The sequence below is a fragment of the Adiantum capillus-veneris genome, chromosome 12 (genome assembly GCF_014529385.1).
Source record: "Adiantum capillus-veneris isolate H3 chromosome 12, ASM1452938v2, whole genome shotgun sequence".
Taxonomy (NCBI): Eukaryota; Viridiplantae; Streptophyta; class Polypodiopsida; order Polypodiales; family Pteridaceae; genus Adiantum; species Adiantum capillus-veneris.
This window is the reverse complement of record NC_140942.1, coordinates 155,004,010-155,014,000: the sequence shown is the minus strand read 5'-3', so window position 1 is coordinate 155,014,000 and position 9,991 is coordinate 155,004,010.

The following is a 9,991-nucleotide window of genomic DNA, read 5'->3' as shown; positions in this document are numbered from 1 at the left end:
GAGTCAACGTTAGTTAGCAGAATCTGCTAAAGACCGAAGACGTACGGATGCATATTGAAGATCAACATGAAGAAGCAGTAAAGATTGGACTTACACATTTTCCACGTTTTTCCAAAATGGTCACGCATTGTAAATTCCCAATTTATTTCAAGCCATTGTAATATTTCTAATGTGTTACGGGCTCAATGGGAGTTCCAAGCTGTGAAGAATAGGTTAGTTATTGTGCCTAGGTTGCAGATTGAGTAAGTGGTGGAGCCCTAAAGGCCTTGGGCGCTCGGACATTGCACATTGTTACCCTAGTATATAAGGTGGTGTGTAAAAGAAATTAGGGTTCTCAAGCTCATTTGTTGAGAGCACTCTTTCCTGAGAGCTCTTGATGTGTGTGTCTAAGGAGTCCTTGAGCTTCTCCTTTCTCATGAGACTTGATTAACACTAATCAATGATTCATTCTCTCTCATTATGCCTCTCTCATGCTTCCTATGATTGCTTATGATCCCTAGATTAGCTAGATCTACATTAATTAGTGGTTGATCCCTCTCTAATCTTGTGTGATTGACCTCTTTTTCTTGTGTGTGCATGTAGGTTTGATTGGAGTGTGGTGCTCGATATATCTATGTGTGTGTACTTGTGATTAGTGTGTTGCATGATAGGATTAGTGTTGTGTGTGTCTTGCAATCATAGTGTGTGTGTTTGGGTTGATTAGAGGTGAAGATAAGTGGATATGGAGATTGCCTTTCATTATGGCTTAGCTCCTCCATAGGCCAAAGGGCTCACCTCATAGAGTTAACCATTTGTGTTGCCACGATTAGCTCACTAACCATGTGAGTGTTTCCATGCCCTAGCCGGGTAGCTCATCCCTCCGTATTGACAATTTTGTTGGTCATTGGAGCTATTGCAACGATGGGACCCCCAACATCCTTGGTATTGATTCTCGTTGTTATGCCTCAATTAGAGGTGGTCATAGCCCCAATATTGCACCATTTTGAGTCGATGCATGATTGGTGACCCAAAAATGACCTCAAAGTTGTCACACTTTCCAAAATCCACTATTGAAATGGTATGCCTGTAATCAATCCGCATGAGGATATTATGAGATGTTCTAGCATACCCAAAGGTCTATCTATAAACCCATCTACAAGTTTCAATTTCATTTATGAATTTATGAGGGATGGTCTTCCCCATTTCTCCTAGGTTAATTTTGTAGCTATGGCTAATCCAACCCCGCTATCAAGTATGGCTATTGTTTTCACTCCTTTGTGTTCTAGCCGCAAGGTAGTATTCCCTTCTTCTCCTTCACAATAATCTCCCACGTTGTTTACAGGTATTCATTTCACTTTTGGTTTCTTCGGTGGAGTTTTATCATGTTTTCATCTCCGGGGGTTCACCTCTTACACATGTAAGTTACCACGTGAATTCAAATAAATGGGTTTTTTAATTGCCAAAATTTTAGAATTTTAACAGGATTATATCAACAAAAAGGGTTTTTAACTTTATTTTAGAGAAAAACACGTAAGTTTTTGGATAAAAAGGAATCATTTTATTACCTTAAACATGTAAGTAAAGGGGTTTTTTTATTACCCTTTGAACACACATTATATGATTAGTTGGTTGAAGGTGCACCCCCGACGTTTCATCTACAAGAATATCTTGAAGAGGAATTTTTAAACCACTCTTCTCTAAGTTTTTGCCCACTTCTCCCCATAGATGTGATTTAGTTTTCAACAACTATGAGAGAGAAAGCATGCGTTGTACAGGACAAGACATCATTTCATAAAGGCTTCTAGTATCCATCATTTTTGGTGTGGCTTTCACTGCAATGGCACCACTCTAACCTTGTATTTCATTTTGTATTCTCCTATGAAGGATGACAAAGTTCATAGAGAGTGTTTTTTGATCCCTTCAGATGCTCTAGTCCTAGAATATCTCTATATAGATCGTATATCTCTAGGTAGAAGTCATGTTCCATGTTGATATTAGTGATAGGTGCTGACTATAAAGTAGCACTACCATATTTATGATTGTTTTCGACAAGGATTGTTTCCATGGCTCCTCTACCTCTGGCAGAGGTGCCACAAATTGTGATCTTACATCATCAATGGTGTTGGACACTACCGTTGTGTCCAAAGGTGTTCTTGTGTTGGGCTTCATTTGATCATTTGTGTCATCTTTAATGTGCACATATTATGCGTACCTTCTATGGATCAACAATGATTTTTGGGGGGTGTTTAGTGTGAGGTCCCCACCCCGTTACCATATCCATTTGGCAAAATGAGGGTATCTGATAGGTCGCTAGTCCGTAATCGATTGAGAAAAGCATAGTCAAATAGACAAGATTTCTAATGGACAGACTCTCGTAACCAAGTAACTTGAGTCCAAGCCATTGAAAAGGGGTCCTTTCCCTGTCTTGTAGGGAAAGCATGAACTAACACAATATTTTGATGTTCCTAATTCTCACCTTACAAAAGAAAGAAACCCTAAATGACTTTTTCTCCATAATTTTCAGAGGCACGTACAATTGGGACTTCTCGACTCTTGGCACAACGAGTCTCTAGTTTCTCTTCTTGTATCAATGAGGAGCGGAGAGTTTCTTGACTAATCAAGACCACCCATCCTTGACTGCCAACATGAGCCAGTCCCCACTTTCCACCTCCACACTCACACTTTGTTTTTCTTGTTTTCAAATTACTACAACATGATTGTTCATACACAAAGTTCCTTTTTAAGATTTCTATCACAAGTTTGTTAAGAGAGCCCTTCAACCATTATCAATCGGAACCAAGACAATCTTTTCCTAGTAAAAATACTTGATAACACAAATTCATTGACTATTCCAATACTCTGGATTTGTAGAAACCTCTTTCACTGGATGTTCACTCCATCCGTTGTGTCAATTGGCCGCCCATATAACAACCAGTCTAAGACCCACCCATTCTGGAGTAACCCTCCGGGTAAAATCATGTATCCACCACCCGCAAGTAGTGGACATTTGATCCCCTAATTGGTCAGCTCTGCGTAACAGAATACTCTAGCTTCTATGATAACCTCGGGAGCTATCCCCAGTGATGTTATGTTGCAATATTTTCCCTAGGCAAACAATCTTTCCTAGATCAATCAATTAACTGTCAAACATTTCTTTCCTACTTTATTTAGGTTCAAATCTAACAAGACAATTAAGATGCTCATGTTGTAGTTTTGATCGGTTTTTCCAACACATTTTGGAAAGGTTCAATCATTCACTAGCTAGTGTAATCCAATGCTTAATTAGATGAACAAAATGACTTTGAGCCTACCTCACCAATCCTTGCTCCCTTGCTTTGTGAGATGGTCGGATCCTCCTCCCTCATGGGTGCCTTGCCATTGGGAGCCGTGTTGCTAGTAACCGCTTCACGGTCATTAGCACCACTAAAGCGAGTTCTCTTGGGAGCCATGTCTCACTACTTGGGTCAGAGAACTCCAAAGAAACGAAACTCTATGTGTGATGAACCTTTTTCCACACCAATAATGAGTAACGTTCACAAGTATTATGAGAAGGACTAAACCTAATCTTACACATAACGATTAGTTATTTGAGACAACTTCTACATCTAGGGAAGTGCAAGCTTTTAAGAACTTAAGATGGTGACTCATGGCATAACCTCCGTCAAGCAGAGACTTGACTTGGGTTATGGATAACCACACAAACTTGCATAAAACTTTCATAGAAAAAAGGAAAAATAACTTCACATAACTAAGTATTCCAAGAGAGGATTATGGTTAGAAAAGATCAATCAACATGCTAATTAGGCTTAAGTAAATTACAGAAGGAGATTTCTTTCCCTATTTATGTATGTAATGATACATAAGAAGAGGTTAATTCTTCATAATCTAGACACTTAATTATGAGAAAAAAAAATTATAATCTCCTTATAAATACTTTATAGGATTACCATAATCAAGCATGCATAATCGTCTTGTAAACTCATCAAAAGGTTATCATAACAACTATCTACCATATGCATTATGAGGTCATATTCTTTCATCAATTAGGTACATCAATTTAATGTACAAATAAAGATTATAACCATGCATAGACTAGGGAAAAAAGAGAATCAAATTCAAATTTACTATGCATAGATTATGTTATAATTAAATTATTATTATTTGATAAGTGTTTCTGGCTGATATGAAGAGTTGGTTGAATGAATATATTTTTTACTCGTGAGTAGCGAGATGATTCCACGGTAAGCGGAGATTAAGCTGAGGTTATTGGCTCTATTTTGTTCCTCGTGGTTAGCGGGATGCCTCGCGGGTAGCAGGATGCATGGCGATTAGCAAGATGCCTCGCGGGTAGCGGGATGCCTTGCGGTTAGCGAGATGGGAAGGTCACGCAATTCGCGGTGCCAGGAGTTTTTTGGAGAAATGGATTGCGCATATGTACATACACATGCATGGTGCATCGAATAAAGGATTGCCCAATTTCCATAGCCAGGTGGTTACGTGGGGCCCACATGTGTACAGGTAGGACAGCATGTACATAGTGCATCGATTTTCACTATCACCAGTACCAGTATGTTTTTTCTATAATAATGAGGAGTTTATAGCGCGTAAAAATTCTAGAGGAAGCTATCCGTGGGCCGACGACATGAGGTAAGCAGGTGCGTCAGATGGCATCTAGTGACGTCAGGAGGGCGAACGGGGTCAATATTTGCATGCGGATGAGGACAGACACAACGTGGGTGTTTTCTTGTGAGAGTTATGCAGAAAGGTCATCATTAGGAACAATTTTTGGGGCCACTTCACGTGGTTGTGAGACACATTATTGAAAAGAAATGAGTGCCAGGTGTGCGGATGATGCAAAAAAGGTGACAACTATGCACTGCGAGGTCAGTTTTTGGCCTGTTCGGGGTCCGTTTGAGGTCATCTAAAAGGCCAAGGGTGCCCAACTAATAAAGCTAAGTGTGGGAATTGAAAAATCAGAGAGAAGACCAGAAAAAACGTGGAGAGAAGAGGAGGAACAGCCGAAGGTGTGTTTTTGGTGTTTTTGGAGCCTGTTTTGGCCCTAAACTGCTCATCCGACGTCGGATTTGAGCACTTTGACATTGCAGACTGGGGTTTTGGGCCGTTCCGGACGCGATGGAGCTGTCCATTTTGCCAAATTTCTCATTGTTTTTCTGCTGTTTTGGCTGTGTGAGTTTCTCCTATGAATGAAGCTTCTTCTCCAATTTGTGATTGTATCTGGCATATTTTACCCATATTGTGTGAGCTGTTTGCCCCATTGGTGTTGGCCCAAGCTCATTTGTATCTAATTATTAGAAGTTCTCCTCTTTTGAGCTGAGTTTTTTGGGTGTGTGTGTGTGTGTGTGTGTCTCTGTGTGGAGTGGGCAAGTGGATAGTCTCTCTCCTCTCACTCCATAGGTGTGTTCCTTGTCTCGGCCAGGTGTGTTGTGTAAGCCGAGTGGTACCCCATAGTGTGCGTGTGTATCTTCCGAAGAGTGTGTGTCGGGTCGTTATAGAGACGCTGTGTGTGTTTTCATCCCGCTCATATTTCTTTTGGCGCCCCCACGAAGGATCTTCTTCGAGTACCTTCTGCTTCGAGCTTCGAGATTCGAGATTCGGGATTACAGGTTGCAGATTACAGGTTACAGGGACAGGTACAGGTACAGGTGATTCACACAGGTACAGGTAGCTGGAGTACAGTGATATACTAGCATTGGTGTCACTTGCAGTTGTTGTGGGTATGCATGATTTGGTCCTGTTTGAGCGCTTTGTCTACTGGTATTGTACGTTACTTGTGGAAACTGCCATTGTACGCCTTTGTGGAGCCATATATGGTTTTATTTGGCAGTCCTAGCCATTTCTAAAACTTGGTCTGGAAGATAGTCATTTCTGAGACTTGACTATACGCGATTTGCATTAGCCTTCGTGTGAAGGTCGATAGCGTGAGGTTTATTGAGCTGGGGGATTCTCAAAGGTGGAGATCCTTTCGGTGATACAGGTAGCTGGAGCACCCTTTTCGTGACCTCGCCATAGGCTATGTACTATTGAGTCCTATTTGATGCTCAGGTTCTATTTTTGACAGTTTATGCATACATATACAGTCTATTTTTTGGGTTCCTACTGCTCTACTTCTAGGGAAACTCTGTCAAAATTTTCCCAAGTTATGATGGCTGGTGTTTTGGTCTTTGAGCCATTTATGTTTTTATGCTGCTGAAATTTTGGCAAAATCAGAGGATAAGTCAGGTGTGCCTTCTTGAAGCTTCATGGTTGGCTTTAATGGATGATCAAAATGGCCCTCAATTCACTCCTTTTCATTTAACTCAAAGAATCCAGATAAATGTTTATGTGTCCAGGAAGATTTTTTTCCAGCAGCGCATAGTCTTTATGTTTGGGCCAAGAAGATTAAGGGAGATACTAGAATGTCCTTTGCCTGTTGTCATTCCGATGATTAACTATGAAAACTCATTTGATGTGCATGTGTTTGTCCTTATCTAAAGTTGAGCTCCATTGAAGTTTCTGGGGATTGGGTAGTCAAAAGTTTTGGGTTCTTGCATGTGTGTTCAAAGGGGTTCTCAAAGCATTGAAACTTGGGTAGCCATGGCTTTCTCTTATCCGGAGTTTTATGGAAGAAGTGATGAAGATGTGGAAGAAATTTTGGAAAAGATGGAGGTTGCCTGCATTAGCAACCAGATTCATGACCCTGCGTAAATGTTACGCCTTCTCCAAATTTGTTTGAAGAGTGATGCACGAGTTTGGTCTAAAGCATTTGAAGAGGAGTTGCGTGTGGCAGATCCACCTGTAAGGTTGAGTTGGGACAATCTACGACATGGGTTGGAAGTGGAGTTTGTGAAGATAGAAGATCCTAACAAAGTGTGGCAAGAAGTACAGGCTTTGGTGCAAAAGGAAGGTGAGCCAGTAGATGCGTACATACGTAAGTTTTCATTGGCATGGGAGCGAATGTGCAAGGCCTTAGCACCACAGGTACCCCCGCGTGACATGATAAAGAAGGACAGGTTCTTAGCCGGTCTTTGGGAGAATATACGTTGGAGAGTGGAGCTAAAGAAGCCTAGGACATATGAAGATGCACTAGAGGTAGCAAGGAACAAAGAGTGGAAGCTGAGGAAAATGAGCCAGTTAGGGGTGGAGTATTTGCCAATGAGGTCTGAATTTCAGCCTATAGAGTCTTTACAAGGTCGCATGTCAGGGGTTCATCATGAACCAGTGGTTCCTGTTACTACTCAGGTTATGCCAGCAGTGGTCACTACATCAGTGCAAGATGATGGGCTAAGGCAAGACATGAGGCAAGTGGTAGATTTGATGAAGAATCTCAGCATAAACATGCTAGGTCAAGTGGGAAATAATCAAGGTCAAGGGAGGTTTGCAAATCAGCCAGGAGGTGAAGAAAGGCCTAGGAATGGTGTTGGACAAAGAAATGGTAGGTTTTGGAGGCAGACGCTCACATGTTATAATTGTGGAGAGTTGGGTCACATCAGCCCGCAATGTGATAAGCCACCAAGGATGGGGGGAGTCATGTATCCATTGCCAAGACAGGTGCTAACTAGGTCAAATGATTATGGCATCGAAATTAAGGGAGACGAAGGAACCAGTGGACTGACCCAAGAGGAAAAGGGAAAGACAAAAGTGCTAAGTGTAGTCACCTTGGAGAAGGCATCAAAGCTAGAGGATACATTAGTGATGCCTATTGGGAAGAGGACCACAGAGGATAAGGAAGGAAGAAGTGCCCCAGGTCCTAGTAAGAAGAAAGGAAAGAGCCATGAAGGCTAGGATGTCAAGGCCAAGAGGAAAAGGAGAGCTCGTCGAAAGTTTCATGTTTCAGATTTTCCACTAGGGGATGGGCAATTAAGCTATGACTTGAAGGAGGATACGACAAGAAGGAAGGAAGATGTTACTTTTGGGTAGCTTATAGAGATGGTGCCTAAGCTAAAGCGACAGTGGAAGAGGATGGTTAACCCAATGGAGAAAGAGCCAGAGAGAGGTTCAGTAAAGGTGTTGGCAATGGATGAGCTACCAGACATTTGTCCAATAGTAGATGTGTGGCATAAAAGGAAAAATTTGGGACAAGGTTATGTGGATGGCGGAGCCCAAATATGCGTCATAACACACTCATGCGTTGAGAAGATGGATCTCACAGTGGATGGGGTGTCATGTTTTCGGATCAGATTGGCAAACCATCAAAAAGTAAAATGCTTGGGTGTTGTAAAGAGCTTAGAAGTGGAGGCATATGATGCAAAGTCAGTGGTTGATTTTCATGTGACGCCAGCAGGGTTGGGAGCATATCCTATTATACTGGGCAGACCATGGTTACGTGCAGTGAGAGCTGTTCAAGATTGGCGACATGGTACGATTAGCCTCTATGGAAAGACAGGTATCGAGAAGCTTTATAATATGGACACAAGGAAACGATTAGAGGAGCTTTATGAAGATGAGGATGAGTCTAGTGATGAAGACTCTTCCACGGTGATAGATGAGGACAGTGATAGCACTACCAGCAGTGATGAGGATGCTGATGTTGCATTTCTTTTGATGGACAAAGAAATCCAGGAGATTGGTTTAGTTGCATTTGCGAATGAGGTTGAAGATGGAAGGGAAGGGCCTTATGAAGTGATTGAAGGGCTGATGCAAACCAAGGTTGAGTTGTCAAAGAAGAAGGAATTGATGACACAAATGATCAGTGGAGACCTCTCAGCTATGGAGAAGGATATATATTTGCACATGCTGGCTAGTTTTCCTGATTAGTTCATTACTTCATATGAAGAGATCAGAGGGTTCAAGGGCAAAGAGATGCATATAGAGCTGAAAGAAGGTGCTAATCCAGTGCGGCAAAGGCTAAGAAGGATGGGTCAAGAGCAAATGGAAGCCTTGCGGGTAGAGGTGGACAAGTTATTGAAGGCAGGGTTCATAGTTCCAGTGGAGACCACAGAATGGGTGAGTCCAGTTGTAGTTAGTCCAAAGAAGGATGGGAAGTGGAGAATTTGTGTGGATTTTAAACCCTTAAACGCAGCCACTAAGAAGAACCCATATCCTCTTCCATTCATCGATCAGATCTTGGATTCAGTGGCAGGTTATGAGAGGTACAGTGTGTGTGATGGTTTTTCAGGTTATTTTCAATTGAAGATTGCCCTTAAAGACCGCACAAAAGACAACTTTTATTACGCCATGGGGCTGCTATTGCTACACAGTATTGCCATTTGGGTTGTCAAATGGACCTTCCTTCTATCAAGAGAGAGAAAATTGGGTGTTGGAACCATTCATTGGTAGTTGTGTTAAAGCTTTTATGGATGACTTTTGTGTCTATAGCAGTAGGGCTGAACACCATGAGAAGCTGCAGATGGTATTGGCTCGATATGATGAATGTGGAGGACAACTAAATCCAAAGAAATGTCATCTAGCACAGCCAAGGGTGAAGTTATTGGGCCATATGGTGTCAGAAAATGGCATTGAGGCTGATCCAGATAAGGTTAAGTCTATTATTCTTCTTCCATCACCTACGAGTACGAAGCAATTGGCAACCTTTTTACACAAAGGGAAGTACATGGCAAGGTTTATTCCATTGTCTTCTCAGATTCTTTATCCATTACAACAAGTGGCAAAGCATGATCCATTGCAATGGGATGACAACTGTGAATAAGTGTTTCAAGAGGTGAAAGAGGTGTTAGGGGGTTTGTCAGCCATGCAGGCTCCTGATTGGGAGAAAGTTTTTCATGTAAATCCCTTAGTAGGGGATGATGCCATTGGAGCCATGCTATTGCAAAAGGGGAAGGGCAGCCATTATATGAGGCCAGTGTATTGTGCAAGCCGAGTGAAGTTGGTAGCGGAGAGAAAGTTCTCGGAAGTAGAGCTAGTGATGGCCAGTGTAATATTTGCTTGTCGACGATTTCGTCATTACTTGCTACCACAGACTTTTGTTTTCATGACGATGTCGAGAAATTTGCGATCTTGCCAGGAAAGCACCGGGCTTATGGCTGTGAGAGTTTGTGAGAGAACTCAACAAAAA